The 16,635-nt window shown below is 45.6% G+C and overlaps 1 protein-coding gene across 4 annotated transcripts in view; it reads right to left on the bottom strand.

Moving 5' to 3' along the window:
• NDRG3 (NDRG family member 3) overlaps nt 1-12,428 on the bottom strand; it is a 65,210-nt gene extending 52,782 nt beyond the window's left edge. For all 4 annotated transcript variants that reach the window (XM_074842887.1, XM_074842889.1, XM_074842888.1 and 1 more), the window contains exon 1: nt 12,296-12,428. The gene's annotated coding sequence lies outside the window, so the exon portion shown is untranslated. The remainder of the gene's footprint in view (nt 1-12,295) is intronic.
• Between the last annotated feature and the right edge of the window lie 4,207 nt (nt 12,429-16,635).

Raw genomic sequence — 16,635 nt, 5'->3', positions numbered from 1 at the left:
CGAAGAATTTGCCAGAATAATTATGCTGATAATGAGCTCCAGTGTAGATTATGTCTAAGATTTTACTGCTCTATAGGAACATTTTTCACACTTCCTCAGGGAGATGTATCAGAGATTCTCTTTAGAAACGTGCCATAATACTGCCACATACCTTCATAAATGTGCACGCAACATTTTACATAATGCCCTGTTTCCCCCACCACCCCCAGAACTGGGAATTTTGTTAAAAACAGTTTTTTATGACATCATTTTAAATCTAAGCTGCTCATATTCTTCCCCCTTGACCTCAAGTTGACCTCAATTTAATTTATTTTTTTTTAATTAGCCCTTTTATGTACTTTCTCTGCATTTGTGTATAAGGTACACTAGATTAGTAGCTGCAAAGAGAAAAATATCCATCCACTACAGCAGTGGGTAAGTCCTATACTCCTCTACTTGTTCAAGAGCTTCAATCAGCAGGACGACACAGTGGGAATCATCACAGGCTCAGGCATTCATTTCTTTTCAAAACAACGTGTCGATCCAGTTTAGTTTCAGTAGTTCATCCTAACCTATTTTTTGGCTGTATTCTTGGTTTTCTTGGACCCTTCAGGCAATGCTTCCTATGTTGGTATTATTCAACACAGTAAAGTCAGAAGAGATCAGTTTCATTCATCTGTCTGACCCTCCTGTCTAGCACAGGATAATGAATTTCTCTATGCAATTACTTCACCAAGCCACTCACGCTGGGATTGCGTGCTGCTGTTTCTCTTGGGATCTTTTGAGTCAGCACTGAATAACTTTCAGTTTAATGAAGGGACCAACTCTTTCCATTGCAGTCAGACACACTGGCACCTGACATGCTCCTCCTGTTAAATATTCATCTCAGGTAGAGTTTAAATGTCTTGGTTTTCCTTCAAATGAACCTGTAATCAGGAGAGAATCAGGGAAAGAGGCAAGAGCTCCAATGCTACCTCCCCTGCAATGATTCTGAATCCAATCTGGAGTAAAACAGAGACTCTCCCCTCACCACTGCTGCCCTGCAGACAGATTGAAAACTGTTTTCTACCTTTTATTACCCAATCACCAGTAATAAAACTCGCTGCTCTTCATCTAGCCACTGCACAAAAGAGAACGAGCACAGCATTGCTCAACCGAGCTCCTTAACAGGCCAGTGGTGATGGCGATCACCAAATTGTGTCAAACTGCTCAGAGGAAGAGGCAGCAGCTGTCACTTTTGAGATGAGACTGCTCATCCCTTAAAAATGATGAGTATACAGGTGTGCCAGTAAAAAAGGGATGAAATTTTTTAAGAGCTGCACAGAAATCACTGCAGTCCTTGTCTGGCCAGATAAGGCAGAGATCCCCCTCCTGCTGCAACTGCACTCAGGGGCTCAGAGGCACCAGAGCTCCCGCCCAGCCCCTGGGAACGCCGCACCTCCGCTCCCCACACGCTGGCTTTCCCTGTACCTTTATTCACACAGATGCTTGAACCATGCTGCAGGGATGCAGAGGTCAAGGGTGATGAACAAGTCCCTTGATTTATGGAAAGGTGAGTGCCAGTCTTGAAAGCTAAGGCTCCAGACTGTGAAAAGCAATTTGGAGTCACTGCTGCTGGGAAGACCTGGGGTTCTCTAAAAATGCAAAAGAAAATTTGAGTCTGGTGATTTATGATAGGATAAAAATACTTCAGACTTCACTAAAGAAAATGATTCAAGATCAGGATTTAAACTCTGTGAGCCTTTCCTTATTGAAAGCTTTGGCAATACTAAGACTGTATTTGCTTAAATCATTTTTAGGCCAGCAAGGTGACTGATGATGGCTTCTACATAAGCAGTTCATTTTAATGAGGAGACATGATAAAAATAGCAGCATAAGTGCCATGTTCATAATCAGTCCAAAGCCCAGAATGATGTTTGAAGGCTAGAGATCTGAGAAAACATTAATACATCAAAGAAATCAAACCACAGAAAAGCAAGATACCTGCACTGTAACACTTCTCAGTTCAGGCAATTAATGTTTAGGTCACAAATTAGGCTTTCTGGTGCATATGTTTCAAGCCATTTCAATCTTTTTCCCCAACAACTGTTACCTACCAATCACAAAAAGTACAGAGATTTATATTCTGGAGACCTCCCTAAAAGGCTGAATAATATTTCTACCTAAACAGTTCTTATTTTATGAAGTACTGACAGTATTTCTCCTGCCTTTATGTAAAGTCTTAAATTCATATTCCTATTCTACTATGTATTTCTTCAAAGGTTATTATAACACACAAAGAACTATATTCTATTTCTTAATTTTTCCTTTTTTCTTTTTTTTTTGAGCAAGAGAGCACAAGCTTCCCTGGCTGTCTTATTGCATTCATTGTTAAGAAACTGCTATCTTTATTAAAGAATGAAACAATTAAAGTCAAGGGGAGAAAAAGCAGTTATCTTTTGAAAGGCCAAAGGAAAAACCACCACTATCCTTCTACCACCACCACAAAAAAAAAAAATCTACTGCTCAGTAAATGCCTCCTTGATGTTTGAGAAATCCAGTGCAACACAATTTTAAAAGCTGGCGTTTGAAGGCTGTCTTATGCTTGTTTTGCGACCTCAATAAAACATTTTTTAAATGAGGGAAAAAAAAAGATGATTTTTTTTCCAGACCAAAACAGCTTCTCAGGATAGAGGAGAAGAGCAGCTCAGCCTCTGTGCTGCAGCATCACCGCGCACACCGTTTCTGCTGGAAGCACGGCAGAATGGCACTGGCAGCAGAGCTGAGGATGTGTTTGCAGCTCAGCCACAAGCAACACGAGCACACAGCTACTGTCCCTTCCAAAGGCATCTTCTGCTCCGCCTCGCAGCATTACAGATACCCAGCCATTCTTCACTATCAAGGTTTAAGCGTCCTCCAGGAATTCTGCTCTGTTTGGGATATCACAGTTAATAAAAAAAAGCAGGATGACAGACTTCTAAGCCTTTAGGGGTCACTGCACTGCCAAGAAAAACTGTGATCAGTGAGAAAATACCATTTTCTAACACCTAAAAACACTGCCAAAAATGGAATGCATTCATGTGGAACAGGCACAAGACCCCCCCCTCCTGAGAAACCAACTGGTGAGCTCTGCAAATTGTTTTAAAGACATTTTCATGCTGGTGAGAGTGGCGGCATACATATTATAGCAGCCTAGAATTACCCTTGAAAACACTTCATTTAGGCAACTACTACCAGGCATAACAATAAAAGCCATTTCTCACAGCTGAATCACTGTCAGAAGGGCTTGCTGGTCTCATTACACTAGTGAAGCTTCTGTAGTACACACATGACCAGTCAGCCCTGGCACTGAAGCGGTTGCTTTCCAGATTTCAAAGGACTGCTGAAATACCCAGGTACAGGAGTTCTTACAAAGCCAATAATCCTCTATAACAGCAACTGTCAGGCTAGTTGAAGTTTGAGCATCATTGTCAACATTCCTATGCATTTGCAAAGAATTCAGGAAGACAACGTGGCAGTACATACACACCACACAAAATGTATCAATTCATATTCAACATGCATGAAACAAAAGAGAAAGAAATCAAAACAGTAAAAAACATTTGGTAAGAAGGGTGCAAGAAGTCTCCATCGCTGTCTTGGTATGACTGACTCAGGATGAGAGGGGCCAGAAAGGCTGCGTGCATCCACACCCAGTCAGGCGATATTTATTGAAGAACAAATCTTCCATTCACCACCCAAAGTATAGTTATTGCAGAAGTAAGGTGGGGTTTTTTTGGGGGGGTGGGGGGTGGAATGATGTTTCTTATCCCACACCACCACCACCACCTATGCTCTCCAGCACACCACCCCAGAAGTTCTAAAGAACCAGGATACTCTCCAGGAAACCACATCAGCAATGGTCTCTGACCTCCTTGCAGGTTTGGGGTGGAAATCTGGAAAGCGGCTGAGTGACAGGGAGTGCTGCGTCAATACATAATTCTAGCATTTACAAAACACAAGGGCATCAGTAGCAAAATTTGTGAATTTCCAGTTACGTATTTTTGAAGTATTTATGATGCAGTTGTTCCTAATAAAACAGAATAAAGTCCATATACAGGATAAAAAGTAGCTACTTAAGGCAAGTAACACCTCTGAGCAAGAATCCCACGTCCGAGACGGCTCCTTCCATTAGAGCATGTCCACAGAAAACTTAGTCAGCAGTTACTCGCACAAAGCAGTATGGTCACATATCCTCTCATCACAAGCAATACATCCAGACAACCGTATATTCAAATACAATGAATAACCTGAGCTAAAGAACAAAATCAACCTGACTTTAAGTCCCAGTAGCTCCTTTTTTAAGGAGCATTCTCCAACTGCAAGCATCACACTCAGCAATTGCACACAAATAACCCTTTTGGGTGTAGAAATTAGAAGAAATGCCAACGCTTTGTACTTTCTAAGATTTGGAATGCTGCTGAAGAGGTCAGAGAGAGCTTTTGTGAGCAAGAGAGATCACACATGCACTGGGTGTTTCCTGAAGCTTGATGGGCAGCAGGACTTAGACTTTGTCTTGTTTGTGGCATTTTAGTGGAAGTTTGGAAAAACTGTGATTCCTTGGAATCAGAGTCAAGTTGCCTCAGCTCCTGCTTCTTCATGCGGTCAGCCCATGACCGAGACCAGGAGCCAAACAGCCATGAGCTCCAAGACCACATAAAACCAGTTACAAATACACAAATTAACTGTCCAAAAGCTAACACACATCTGGGTACCGCCCAGCTGGTTCTGCTCAGTGTGGGTCAGAAGAATTTTTAAATCTTCACTCTCTTACGGCAAGACCCCACATACTGCAAAGTTCCTGCAAAGTCAGTACAACTGAGTCACTACAGCTCCACTCCTCCCTGGGGACAGAGGTTTGGTTTTTTGTTTTTGGGTTTTTTTTTTTGTTTTTTTTTTTTTTGTTGTTTTGTTTTTTGTTTTTTTTTTGTTTGTTTGGGGTTTTTTGGGTTTTTGTTTTGTTTTTTTTTTTTTTTTTTTTAATATGCCACTGGGGGAAAAAAAATTACATTAAGTTCTCAAAAACCCCAAATTACTTTAACTTTTTATTGGAGGCAGAGACAATCTGAACTTCTTCATTAACTCATTAGTACAGACAAAGCTACACCCTCCTCTGTGCTTTTGTATTCACTCTGCTGGAAAATTCCAGCCCTTTTTGCAATTTAGACATTTGTATAGAAATCTTCATGATGATGAGCCAGTAACTGAAAAATTGTAGCTGACAGTCCTAGATGACTGTCAACTGTGCTGACTCCTCAGTCATCATCATTCAATTATATGACAGAGAAGTATGAATGAGCATGGCACCAAACACCACAAAGTGACAAATGCAGCAGGGCCAGGGAGATGACGTTACAACCCGACGTTCGCAGACTGACACAGGTGAGCGCAAGGTCTCACCAAGGAGACGTCTTGACAGACAATCTTCTAAATAACTCCTCCTTCCTTCTGCTTCTTCCAACACCGTAACAGCAGCTATAGCACTGGCTTTATATTACACTGTGTAAAATGCTGAAGAATAATATACCTCCTTTTGAAGCAATGTCCTTGCTGCAAACCAGAAGCCAGCAGACCTGCGGCCCCACAGTTCAGATCCCAACTCCAAGGTATTCCCAGACTGCCCATGCACCGACATCTCCCAGCACCACGACTGTGTTCCCCTTTGCAGGGCTGGAACCGAGAGGCCACTCGCTGCCAGCTGACCTGCAAATTGTTTGATTTATTAGCCAAACATGAATTGGATGGAATACCTGCTGGGTGTTCCATCCATCTACTGCTTGAAGTAACCAAAAACATACATACAAGCTGTCTTACTGACTTTTATTTAAAATCGTGAATGTTTCCAATTAACTATTGATCTTAAAAATATCAGGAAGGTATAATTTTTTTTCTGTGGCTGAGCTAATCCATGTGCAGATTCTCACCAAGTCCTGTGCCTTTCTCTCTGTCAGCTCATGGATAAAGCTCCATTGCACTGTAAAATGCCTGGATTTCCTGAGGACCATAAGAAATATATTTAGTAACTTTTTCATCCAAGCTGAAGGAAAAAAGAAGCTGAATTTGTAACAAGGACCATTTTTTTGATGAAAACCATGTCCAAATGAACTACATGAGCAAAACAGCAAAGACAGAGTACTATTCAATGGTTAAAAACACCTCTTTATCAACTGCTGAGCGTGTGCTTGCTCGACACTCCCAACACTGTTGTATTAATTCTCTAGCCACGGCAGAGACAAACCACGCAGCACCTGAACTGGCAGCATAGAAAAGCAAACATAAACCACTCCCCAAGCCCCCACCTTCTACCATCTGGAAAACAAACCACATACAAGCCTTCCTCTTCTGGAAGGAAGTACAGCAATTCAAGTCATATAACCCTATACTTACGTAAATCAAGTTTTTCTTTCTGCCTATACGAAGGTAGACACACCTATACGAACTGAAAAAAAACCCCCATGCCTAATTGGCCAAGCCATCCATTTCAAACCTACCACAGCCAAAAGAAACCATTAAAAACAGACGCATCTAACTTCAGTTCTCCACACCAGGACAACCTAGAAAACCCCTCAGCAGAAAACTGTTATTATGTATGACAACAGAACTGGTGAATCTGGATATGAATTTTGAAGAACACACCTGAAAACCCAATTTAGTGAGCAGAAATTTAAAGACCTATATCCTTTATATTTAGGAAATGTAAACGTACACAAATCCCAAATAATTCTAGCATTTACAAAACACAAGGGCATCAGTAGCAAAATTTGTGAATTTCCAGTTCATATTTTTGAAATATTTATGGTGCAGTTGTTTGTAACAAAATAGAATGAAGTCCATATATAGGATAAAAAGTAATACTAGATCCATATCAATTTACATAAGTGCACTAAAAACCCCTCCTTATTCACGTCTTTGTTTAAGGTATTCCAGATACTAACCCACAGTCAGGTTGCTTTTCTGCATCAGCACAGTGAAAGCACCCAAGAGGCAGTCACAAATTGATCGAATTAGTATCTAGGTGCAATTCATACACCAAGTCATACTAATCTAACTACAGCATCAAATTCATGCCAATTTGAAATAAAAAGTGCAAGTCTGTGCACAGACACTTACACTGCCTTCAGTCTAGACTACAGTTGAGCCTGTAAGGTCACAATTTCAATCAGCAGCAGCAATAGAAATATGCACTTAGCTAACTGAATAGATTCTAATTAAATCCACACATTTGTATACTATCAGTACAGCAACACTAAATCAGCATTAATTTATAATTTGTTGGGTTTCTTTCCAGTCAGATCTGTTTCCAGACTGGATTGACTGCACAGCAGCAGGAGTGCTGGAGCATCAGGCAGGGCTGTGCGGACGGGCAGAGCATCTCCGCTAGCGGGGGCATTCACGGGTGTGCGTTTCTAGCAGAGGCAACACTGCAATACAAGGTAACAGTCAGATAGCTACAGAACTTCGGCAGCTCTGCAGCTAGAGGATAAATGGGAAAGCCCTCGCCTGGACAGAAAACAGCTGAAAGCAGACAACAGAGAGTAGGCATAAATGGTCAATTTTCACAGGAAGGGAGACTGCCCAGGAGCTTTTGCAGTGCTCTGCCATACACTCTATTCATAAACAATTGGCAAAAGGGGCAAGGAGTGGAGTGAAAGTCTCCTGAGGATATAAGCCAGTCTGGTAGTAAAGAGAAGGGCTGACTGAAGACCTGCAGAAAAACGCTAGGAGACTGAATAATCGGGAATTAAAATAACTGATGAAATTCAAGGCAAATAAAGTAGCAGTCTGAAGAAAAATGATCCTAATTTCACATATAGTGCTCCAAAATGGTCATTAACATTCAGAAAGTCTTGCTGGACTCATGACAGACTGATAAAAGCATCAGCTCACAGCCATTCAACATATAAAAATATAAACCTAATGTTAGGAAATTATTAGTAATTAAACCACCATATAAAGCTATAGAATGCAGCTTAAATCCTGAATGCAGTGCCTGTTCCTTCGTTTCAAGAGGACATAATGGAAGGGGGAAATATTTTTTAAAAGGAAACAAGGTTTGAAAAGATGAATGATGAGGAATAATCAATTAGGCTAGGGTTCTTCTGCCTGGAAACAGAGATTACTGCAGTGACATATGACAGAAGCCCATAAAATCATCAGTTGCATGGAGAAGGTAAATAGAGATCAATTGTTCACTGTTTCCAAACAATACAAAAGCTAAGAGATATGGAAAAAAAGCTAGCAGCTGTCAAGCTCAAAAGAAAACAAGCAGAGGTAGTTAGCACCTACAACATCATTTTGTGCTCTGGAAGCTCTCCCCTGGGATATGTCAGCGCTATACGTTTAAATGGACTGGAGACAGAAGCAAGTTCACAGAAGAAAGATACATTAACCATTAACAAAATAAATGCAAACAACATCTACCTCTTGACATCCTACAGCTGACAAGAGGGCTATCAGACAAAGGTTTATAAAATTTGCCCTGACCTTACGCTCTTCTCTTTTTGGTCACAGTGGACTAGACGGTTCCACGTGATTCTATGACTGTTCTTACAGCGCAAAAATCAATTACCTGTCTGGTACTCCTCAGCCCTTCTTTGAACTCACTCAGCTTGCTTACCTGGCAAAAGCTGATCTTCTGGGGAGATGGGAACAGAGGGGCTGGATTAGTGCCCCGCTTATTTAGCGAACTGAACTCGTTCAGGAAAACATCCAGTAAATGCTAGAGGTGGTACAAGACAGCGCAAGAACAGGACCAGCCCTTTTGCATACCAACCAGTCATTAGATCAGTTTAAGATATAACACACAGCTTCATCACCAAAATACAGATGAAAAAGAAGCAGCAGATTGCCTATGTCTTCTGTTCGAACACAGAGAGAAAAGCCACAATTCCATCTCTTGTGGGGGGGAAAAAAAGGGCCAGTTTCACATTTTTAATCCATCTGGTAATTATGAAGAGAGTCTGGTTTATACATGACTGAATAGTAAAGGTTACCTTAATATGAAACACTGCATTTATAACCTCTACTGTATTTATACTATGTAATAAGGAACACCCCCTCCGGCAAACTAAAACTCGTTGTAAATACAGAAATGCATCCAAGTCTGGTAAGGACAATAGCCAAATGAAAACAAAGCTATTCCTTCCTGTGCTTCCCACAGCATCAGTCTGATTACTACGTTAAATGGTGCTACATCAGTTACAGAAGCGAGGGGGATACGACCAGATAGAAAAAGGTAAATGTTCAATAAGAACATACTATTAAAAATCCAGCAAGTCCCATTTACAATTCAGAATTTACGAGGACAGAACTGAAGACCAAGTGAGATTATTAAAATCTCATCAACTCTGATTTGCACAGCAGAAGGCACAGTCACCCAGTCTCTCATGTCAGGACCATATCACCACTGTTTTGCTTAATAACTGACCTGATCTGGCCAGAATACTGAGAATTTCCAGGGAAAAGCAATACAGAATTTTATTTCTCCTCCCAAACCACGTTCATATGAAAATGAGACCCTTGAGATGCATCAAGACACACATCAGGAACATTTTCTTCAACATTACACAGAGAAACAGTAACAAAACACTCCTCTGTCCTTTAACTATGACGGATTAAACCAGGCTGTAATAATTACGGACGCAAATAGTCTTAACCAGCACTGCACAACTGTCCAACACTAGGCTTAAGAGTCATAAGCAGCAGAGGTGTATTTACTTATATCCAAGACACAGCTGACAAATGATGAGCACAAGATAAACCCTCATAATGGAGGGTTACGGTGTCAGCACTGCCTACAGAAATAGAACTCACCGAGTGTTTGGCTTTACCTTTTTCCAGGAAGCAACAGTGGCAGCAATCTAGCTGAGCTATTATTTGTGAGAATGACAATTAAATAACTAAAAATTAAAATTCCTATTCTGTTACACATGAAAACCAAGCCCCCCCCCCCCCCCAATTTTAAACCTCATTTGCTTTCTCCTATTTACATTTTAGTTTTGTGCTTAGACTATGGTATGACCATAATTTTTTGAGCTTCTTACTGAAAATACCATAGCTATATATATTACTATTTTGCTATAACATTTACCTTGAGCATGCAGCAGAGGAATGTTTAAGAAAACTGTCCTAGAAGAATCTTTAAGAAAATTTCCTAGTATATCTTTAAGGAACCAAAATATATGTTGTACAAAATAAAGCCTCTGAAATCTAAACGTACCACTACACTTATGCTTTCCAATGAAAAATGCTAAAGATCCTGTCGTGTATAACCAATGGGAAATATAAGCTGCAAACAGAAGTACTGGAGGATTTCTGAAGGTGATCTGAGATAAGAAAGATGCAAACTAAACAGGTTTGTTAATTTCAATTAGTTTTTAACCTTAGATACAAAATGAGTAGCTACGAATATAATGACAGACTCCAACAATGTTGCTTCCAGCAGTTAATTTTCATTTTATAACATTTCCAGCTTCTACATTTGCACACATCTCAATACAAACCAAGTACAGCCCACACTAAGTTTCTGCCCTTAGGACGAGTTTCAATGCCTTGGTGTGCCACACCAAGCCAAGCTTCAAAATCCCAAAGAAACAAATGAAATTGGAACAGCCACTGCCAGTCCTGAGCCCTCTCCACAATCCCAGTCCAATGGCCAATAACCCAAATGAATCCCAGTGATTGCCTTGCTTCTTCAGGAGTCTACCCCCAACTCAGCGAGACACATTTGATAAGCTCTGCTCCCCTTGTCCAAGTGAATTATTGTGCTAGAAAAGCTCCACGCTGATATGAAACTCAGCTCTTAGGCTTTATATTACCTTTCTACTCTTCACCATAGACTGATACACTGGTGCTAAACACAGTCTGACAAGCTTCAGAATTTGGAAGACTGTTGTTCTCTTGTTTCTAGAGAAAAGGAAAGGCAGATGCTGAAGTAACGAGCCCTCAAGTCCGCCCTCAAGTCCACCCATCTGACACGGGAGACTCGGGACTGTGCCTGACACAGGAAGCAGAAGCAGATTGTTCTCTGCCCCCATCTTCTCATCGCCTCAGTATTCAAGCACAAAAACTCTTCTGGGCTTCCCAGACGCAACCCCCCGACACTCTACCAGACCTTTCCTATTCTCCAGAGCAAACACGCGCGTGACTGAGTTGCTCCGGTTCTGCTACGAACTTTGACTGTGGTTCCCGTACTGTGACCGCGCTGTATCACAACTTGATCACGCACCAGTTCGACTCCTTGGACTTGAGAGGAATCCAAAGCAGGTCAGAGCCCAGGCTCTCAATCGGCGATGCAGCCCCGCAAGGCGCTACCCGAGCAGCTGAGGGTGCTCCCAACACCTCCTGGGGAGCCAGGGCTACACCCACCACTTGGTTTGTCACACCGCATGTTCTGCACCAGACATCATAATGAAGATTTTTAAGACAGTAGAAGCATCTGACTTTGCTACAATGTTTTGAATTACTCCCTGTGGCTTACATTAAATATAAAAAAAGAAACGGACATTGACCTAAAGTGATGATGCAAGTCAACAAAAAAAATTTTACAGGCTATTCCCTTCCCATTCACATACTGACAAGAATGTAACAAATTAAAGAAAAATACCCTGTTTTCGTTGTCCAAAGTAAATAACGCAACGGAGAATTTTGAGATCTGCATACCAGAAAGAAAAGCTACAGATGAGCAAGCCAAGAGCACTCCAGTCCGTTATTTACATGAAAAAAAAAAAAAACATCTCCGCAATAAAACCTGGGGCAGTTTCGAGGCGTTTCTCTTTCTCCCCAACGAAGCCCGGTATGACGAGGGATTATTTCCTCAACTCAGCTCCGGGAGGGAGCGGGACTTTCCTCCGGCGTCTCGTAACGCAGAGGAGAGGGGCAGAGTCTTCCCTCCGCGGCGGACGCCGGCGGCAGAGACCGCCCGGGCCCCTGCGGGCTGCGGCCGCCTCAGCGAGCCCCGCCCGGGGAACCCCTCCGGCCCCGCTCCGGGAACCCTCCCGGCGGAGCCACTCACCGGCGGCGCCTCGAGGCCGGGCAGCGGCGGCCGCGCCCGGGAGCGGGGCTCGGCGCCACAGACGGTGCTCCCGGGCGCGGCCGCCGCTGTCGCTGACCCCGGCCCGCCCGTCCTCCCGCCCGCCGCACCGGCTCCCGCGGAGCCACCGTGCGGCACCTGCTGCCGCGCCGCAGCTAAGCACCTCGGGGCCGCTGCGGCGGCGCCCGGTAGCCGCGGGGGACGCGCGGGGCCGGCCGTGGGGTGTCCCGGGCCGCGGGCGGGCCCGCGGGCGGCGGCGGAGCTCACCTGGGCGGCAGGTACCTCCGCAGCTCCGGCCGCCGCGGCATGTGGGGCGCTCTGCGCCTGCGCGCTGCGCCGCCCCAGCGCCCATGCGCGGGGCGCGCGGGGTCGGGACTACAAACGGGGCGGCGGGGAGTGCCGCCATCTTGGGGGCAGGTCCTCGCGCGCAGGGATGGGCCCGCCCGGGCGGGAGATGGCGCCGCTTCCCCCGCCCACCGCCGCACCGGCCCCTCGGCGGCGCCGGCGTCCCCCCGGCTGCGCGACCCGGGCGGGCCCGGTTCTTCCCCGCCGCCTCACAGGCGTCCCTCGAACGCGCGGAGCAGGAGGCGGCTCCTCGGCCGGCTCGGCGCTGCTAGGCCAGGGCGGCGGCTCCCCCAGGGAGCGGGGACTCGGGGCTTCCCGAGGCCGGAGACGGGCAAAGCGCACGCTAAGGGACCTGCCTGCAGCGATCCTTGGAGCTGCGCCAACGCCTGAATCACCGCTTGGGTTTTGGTTTGGTTTTTTCCTCCAGAAGTAAGACTAAATTCTTGGTAGGCCAAATAAATTTGCTCGTTCCTTCCCCCGCTGGCGGTTCTGGCGGTGTGTGAATGTTGGGGGAGCCCTCCCCGAGGTCAGGGTTATCCCTCTGTCCCTGTACCCGCTGCCTGACCCCAGGCCACGCTCCTTCCCTGAGGGTAGCCATCCCAAACGCACAAAGCTCTGGGCAACACCTGGCATTTCCAGCCCCATGTGCTATCCTCGACCTCCTGCTCCCCTTTTTCCCCTCTTCGGGAGCGTCTCCAAGTGGGAATACTTGGTTCCCAGGATAGCGTGGCATCCCCACCGCCTCTCACCTTACCCTTGGTAGGGCCCTGCCCCAAACATTGAAAAACAAGGTATTGCCCAAACTTAAACCATATTCTGGTTTCTGGTGCCACCCTGTGGTTCTACGCGCTGCTGTTAATGGCGGAGAGGAGGCAGCGCTGAGACATCGGCAGGTAAACCGTTCCCAGTAGAAAAGGAAGAGCACTGGGCCGTACTGCCACTGGGGTCACACCAGCCCCACACAGCATCGCCGAGTGCCCAGTGCTCCCCTCTCCTTATCTCTCAGCCCTTCCTCCCATCACCCCCCTGAACTGCCCGTGAAATCCTGCCACCTCCCTCGGCACCAGCTGCTATTTATCACCCTTCCCCACTTACCTGTTGTCTCTAGCAATTTGCCAGTAGATTCCCCCACCCCGTCCAGCTAGCTTAACGTCAGGCCAGGGCCTTCTCATTTGCCAGCAGCTCCCCACTTTAAGGGGACATCAGAAGAAGGTGCCTTACTGGGGAAACCCCCACTCATGCAGCCGCGAGTAGCTGCAGTCTGACCTCCCACCACTGAGACCTGGGCAGGACAATATAGGGAACACGGAGGCATTTTAGGTGAATAACACCCCTGTAAGCTGGCAGAAAGTCCAGCTCTTTGGCCTTGTTAGCCACATGATGCTTCCCAGGTGTTGGTAGCAAGGTGGAGTATGTTGGTTGTCTCTCAGGCTCCTGGTGCTGGAGTGAGTCCAATTCTTGCCCAAGTCTCAGGTCTCCAGAGACCACCCTGCAGATCTGGGTGACCCATGTCAATGGGCCTCTTCACTGTAGGTTACAGTATTGAATGCCAAGTCTGCTTCCTGAGAGTCAGATTCAGTCCAGCACCCCAGAGTTAAGCAGTGTTACACGCTCACTCAAGCCTGGAGGCAAGCAGTGCTCCGTTTTACCACCCCTCCCAGCACACCCATTCATTTATAGTGCACGATTGCCTGGCTTTACCAGGGTTATATACCGAAATTCAGGGAGCTGTGGTGACCATCTCTCCTATACGTTTCCTAGTTCAACCAAGACACCTTCCTCTTCTTTTAAAGAGCTGCCAACAAGAAAATGGGATCCAAGGTGAGTGTGTACCTACCAGAGAACAGCGAGGGCTGGTTGCTCCCTGAGGGATGGGGGAGCTGGCCAAGGCAGGGGTCTTGCCAGCCAGAGCACCATCCCATCACATCATACCCAAGCAAGTTGCACAGAGCAGACCTAGAGATGGCAGCCGGGTTCAGTTGAGAGTCCAGATCATCAGGCAAGATCATGGTGATAAGACAGGTCCAAGTCAATCTGCAGGTTGAGCTCAGGTCTGGTGAGGCTAACCAGGATCAGATGTGGCCCAGTGATTGCTGGGCAAGTACAGGATCAAGCTGGGAAGTCAGTCTGTGGATCAGGATCAGTTTGAGCCAGGTATAGCCAAGATAAAGCCAGAGAATGGTTCTCTTATAACAGCTCAGACAGAAACTAAACACCCAGATCTGAGCTTAAATGGGACTCCTGGGCCCATGGGTAGGATGTGTGTGGGTAGAAGCCCCAGGTGAGGCTGGTCAGTCTTTAAGGCCTATTAGTGCACTGAGGTCACTGGCAGCATCTCCCAAAAATCTGTATATGGGATTACCCAGTGCACTGTGCATGGGTCTGATATCCACTCCCTGCTCCTCACACCCAGATCTGGCAGATTCCCCTCTTGCAGCTCTCGCCTGGGGAGCTCAGGTGCCCTCCAGCAAGTCTTGGAGCACTTCAGTTAGACAATACCAGCTGCACCCACTGTACCTTGCCTACAGGACGGTGATTTTCTTTCCGATCCTTCTTAAGATGTGAGAAATGTGCAGTGAGTGATCACTGGGCACTAGCCAGCCCCACCAGCTGGCTCAGATGGCCCTGTGGCGGGCCTGAGTGCAGCAACAGAGGCCTTGATCAGCCTCACCCAGGACCCCACCCACACCCCAACCATGGGTCCAGTTCAGCCCTGGGCCTGCCCTCCCTGCCTCTGAGCTATGGTGTGGGGTGTACCTGCCTCCAGCTGTGTCTCTCACCTTGGCCGTTAAGTAGCTCGTCTCTTGGGCAGACCCCTTCAACGTACATTATAGCCCACCAACCTTACCTTGAATCATTCTTTTTCTTTTTTACTTTTGTTTCATATAGATACTTTTTCATTTCAAAGCATTTAAAGAGTAACATGTCTAGTGCTGTCTGCCTCTTCTTGCACAGGCTCAGGCATAACTGCAGCATTCCATGATAGCTTTGTGCTTGCCTGGGCTACCAAGAACAAGGGGGGGAGAAAGAGGAGTAAGTGTGGACCTGTGCAGGCACTATAGGCAGAAACAGTCAGTACCACTGCATACATTTTTAGGTATTGTGTAAACCAGATCGGCTGTTGAACAGAGGGGAATTTCCTGCCACAAGACTGTACAATCATTGCAAGGGTCCTCCAGCCCAGGAAGTTGTTTTTAGGCTCTCTGGTGCGGCTGGTCCCCATGCTGTGCTTGCTGTTGCCAACATGGATTATTCCATCTGTGCACGTGCTGCAGCATAATAGCCCAGGACCCTGCAAAAGACAGCAGCATTTGCCCTAACTAGGCTAACACCACCTCTTCACCATGTGTTTCTGGCTGACCTATGTCTTTTTTTCTGCAATCCTCACAGAAGAGAGTGTTACTTCCTTTTTTTTCTCAGAGAAGACACTAATAAAAAGAACTCCTGCTGGAAATTACAGAACCGTATGCTGTTATGTTGAGGATCCAATGTAGTAATAACCCTGTGGTGGGCATAAGTGAGGGCTGGGAAGCAGGGGGCTGTCTGGCTGTAGAGGCAGTCAGGGTTGGGGTTCCTCGATGCTTTTGTAGTCATTCAGCCACATGTCAGCGTGGATGCCCTGTGCCCTGGCACAGCGTGTTCTGGGCTAAGGCTCCAAGGGGTTGGGGCTGCTGAGGCAGCTGTCAAACGAGCCCTGATGGGCCAGCTGACTTCACACCAGGAGAACATGGGGTGTTGTTTATTTCTGAACAAGCAGGGTATAACTGCACGCTTTCCCACATCAGCCTAAATCCTTCACAAAGTTTTGGCTGAATGTTCATTCTTGCCAAAAGCTACAGCTTACACGTGTTGATCTAGGAGATCAGCAGCAGTGAAGCAACTGCTCTACCCATCCAGGTCTGTAGTTCAGAATACTAAGACAGTATTGAAATTATATTGTATTTTAATTCAATTAATTATTTTTCAATCTTTATGGAAAAATGAATTGTTCACTACAAAGTGATAAAACTGTCTTAAGCCAACTTAACCCTCATCTATCACTTGTACAACGTACACATTTAGTGCAGCTAAATGCTTGGAGTGTTTGCATTCAGAGGAAAGCTGTATTTGGAAAATAACAGCTAGAATTCAGTCTACCTCTGTCAACCTCTCTTTTGCCTAATCCAAGTCAGATTTTTCTCGATACTGTTGGTTTTTGTTGCAGTCAGAGATGTTAGAGCATCTTCTCTGCATATTTACATTCAGCTCTCTCCAAGGAGAGT

The sequence above is a fragment of the Strix aluco genome, chromosome 17, assembly GCF_031877795.1.
Source record: "Strix aluco isolate bStrAlu1 chromosome 17, bStrAlu1.hap1, whole genome shotgun sequence".
Taxonomy (NCBI): Eukaryota; Metazoa; Chordata; class Aves; order Strigiformes; family Strigidae; genus Strix; species Strix aluco.
The sequence above is the reverse complement of the archived record's forward strand: the minus strand, read 5'-3'. Positions and strand labels throughout refer to the sequence as shown.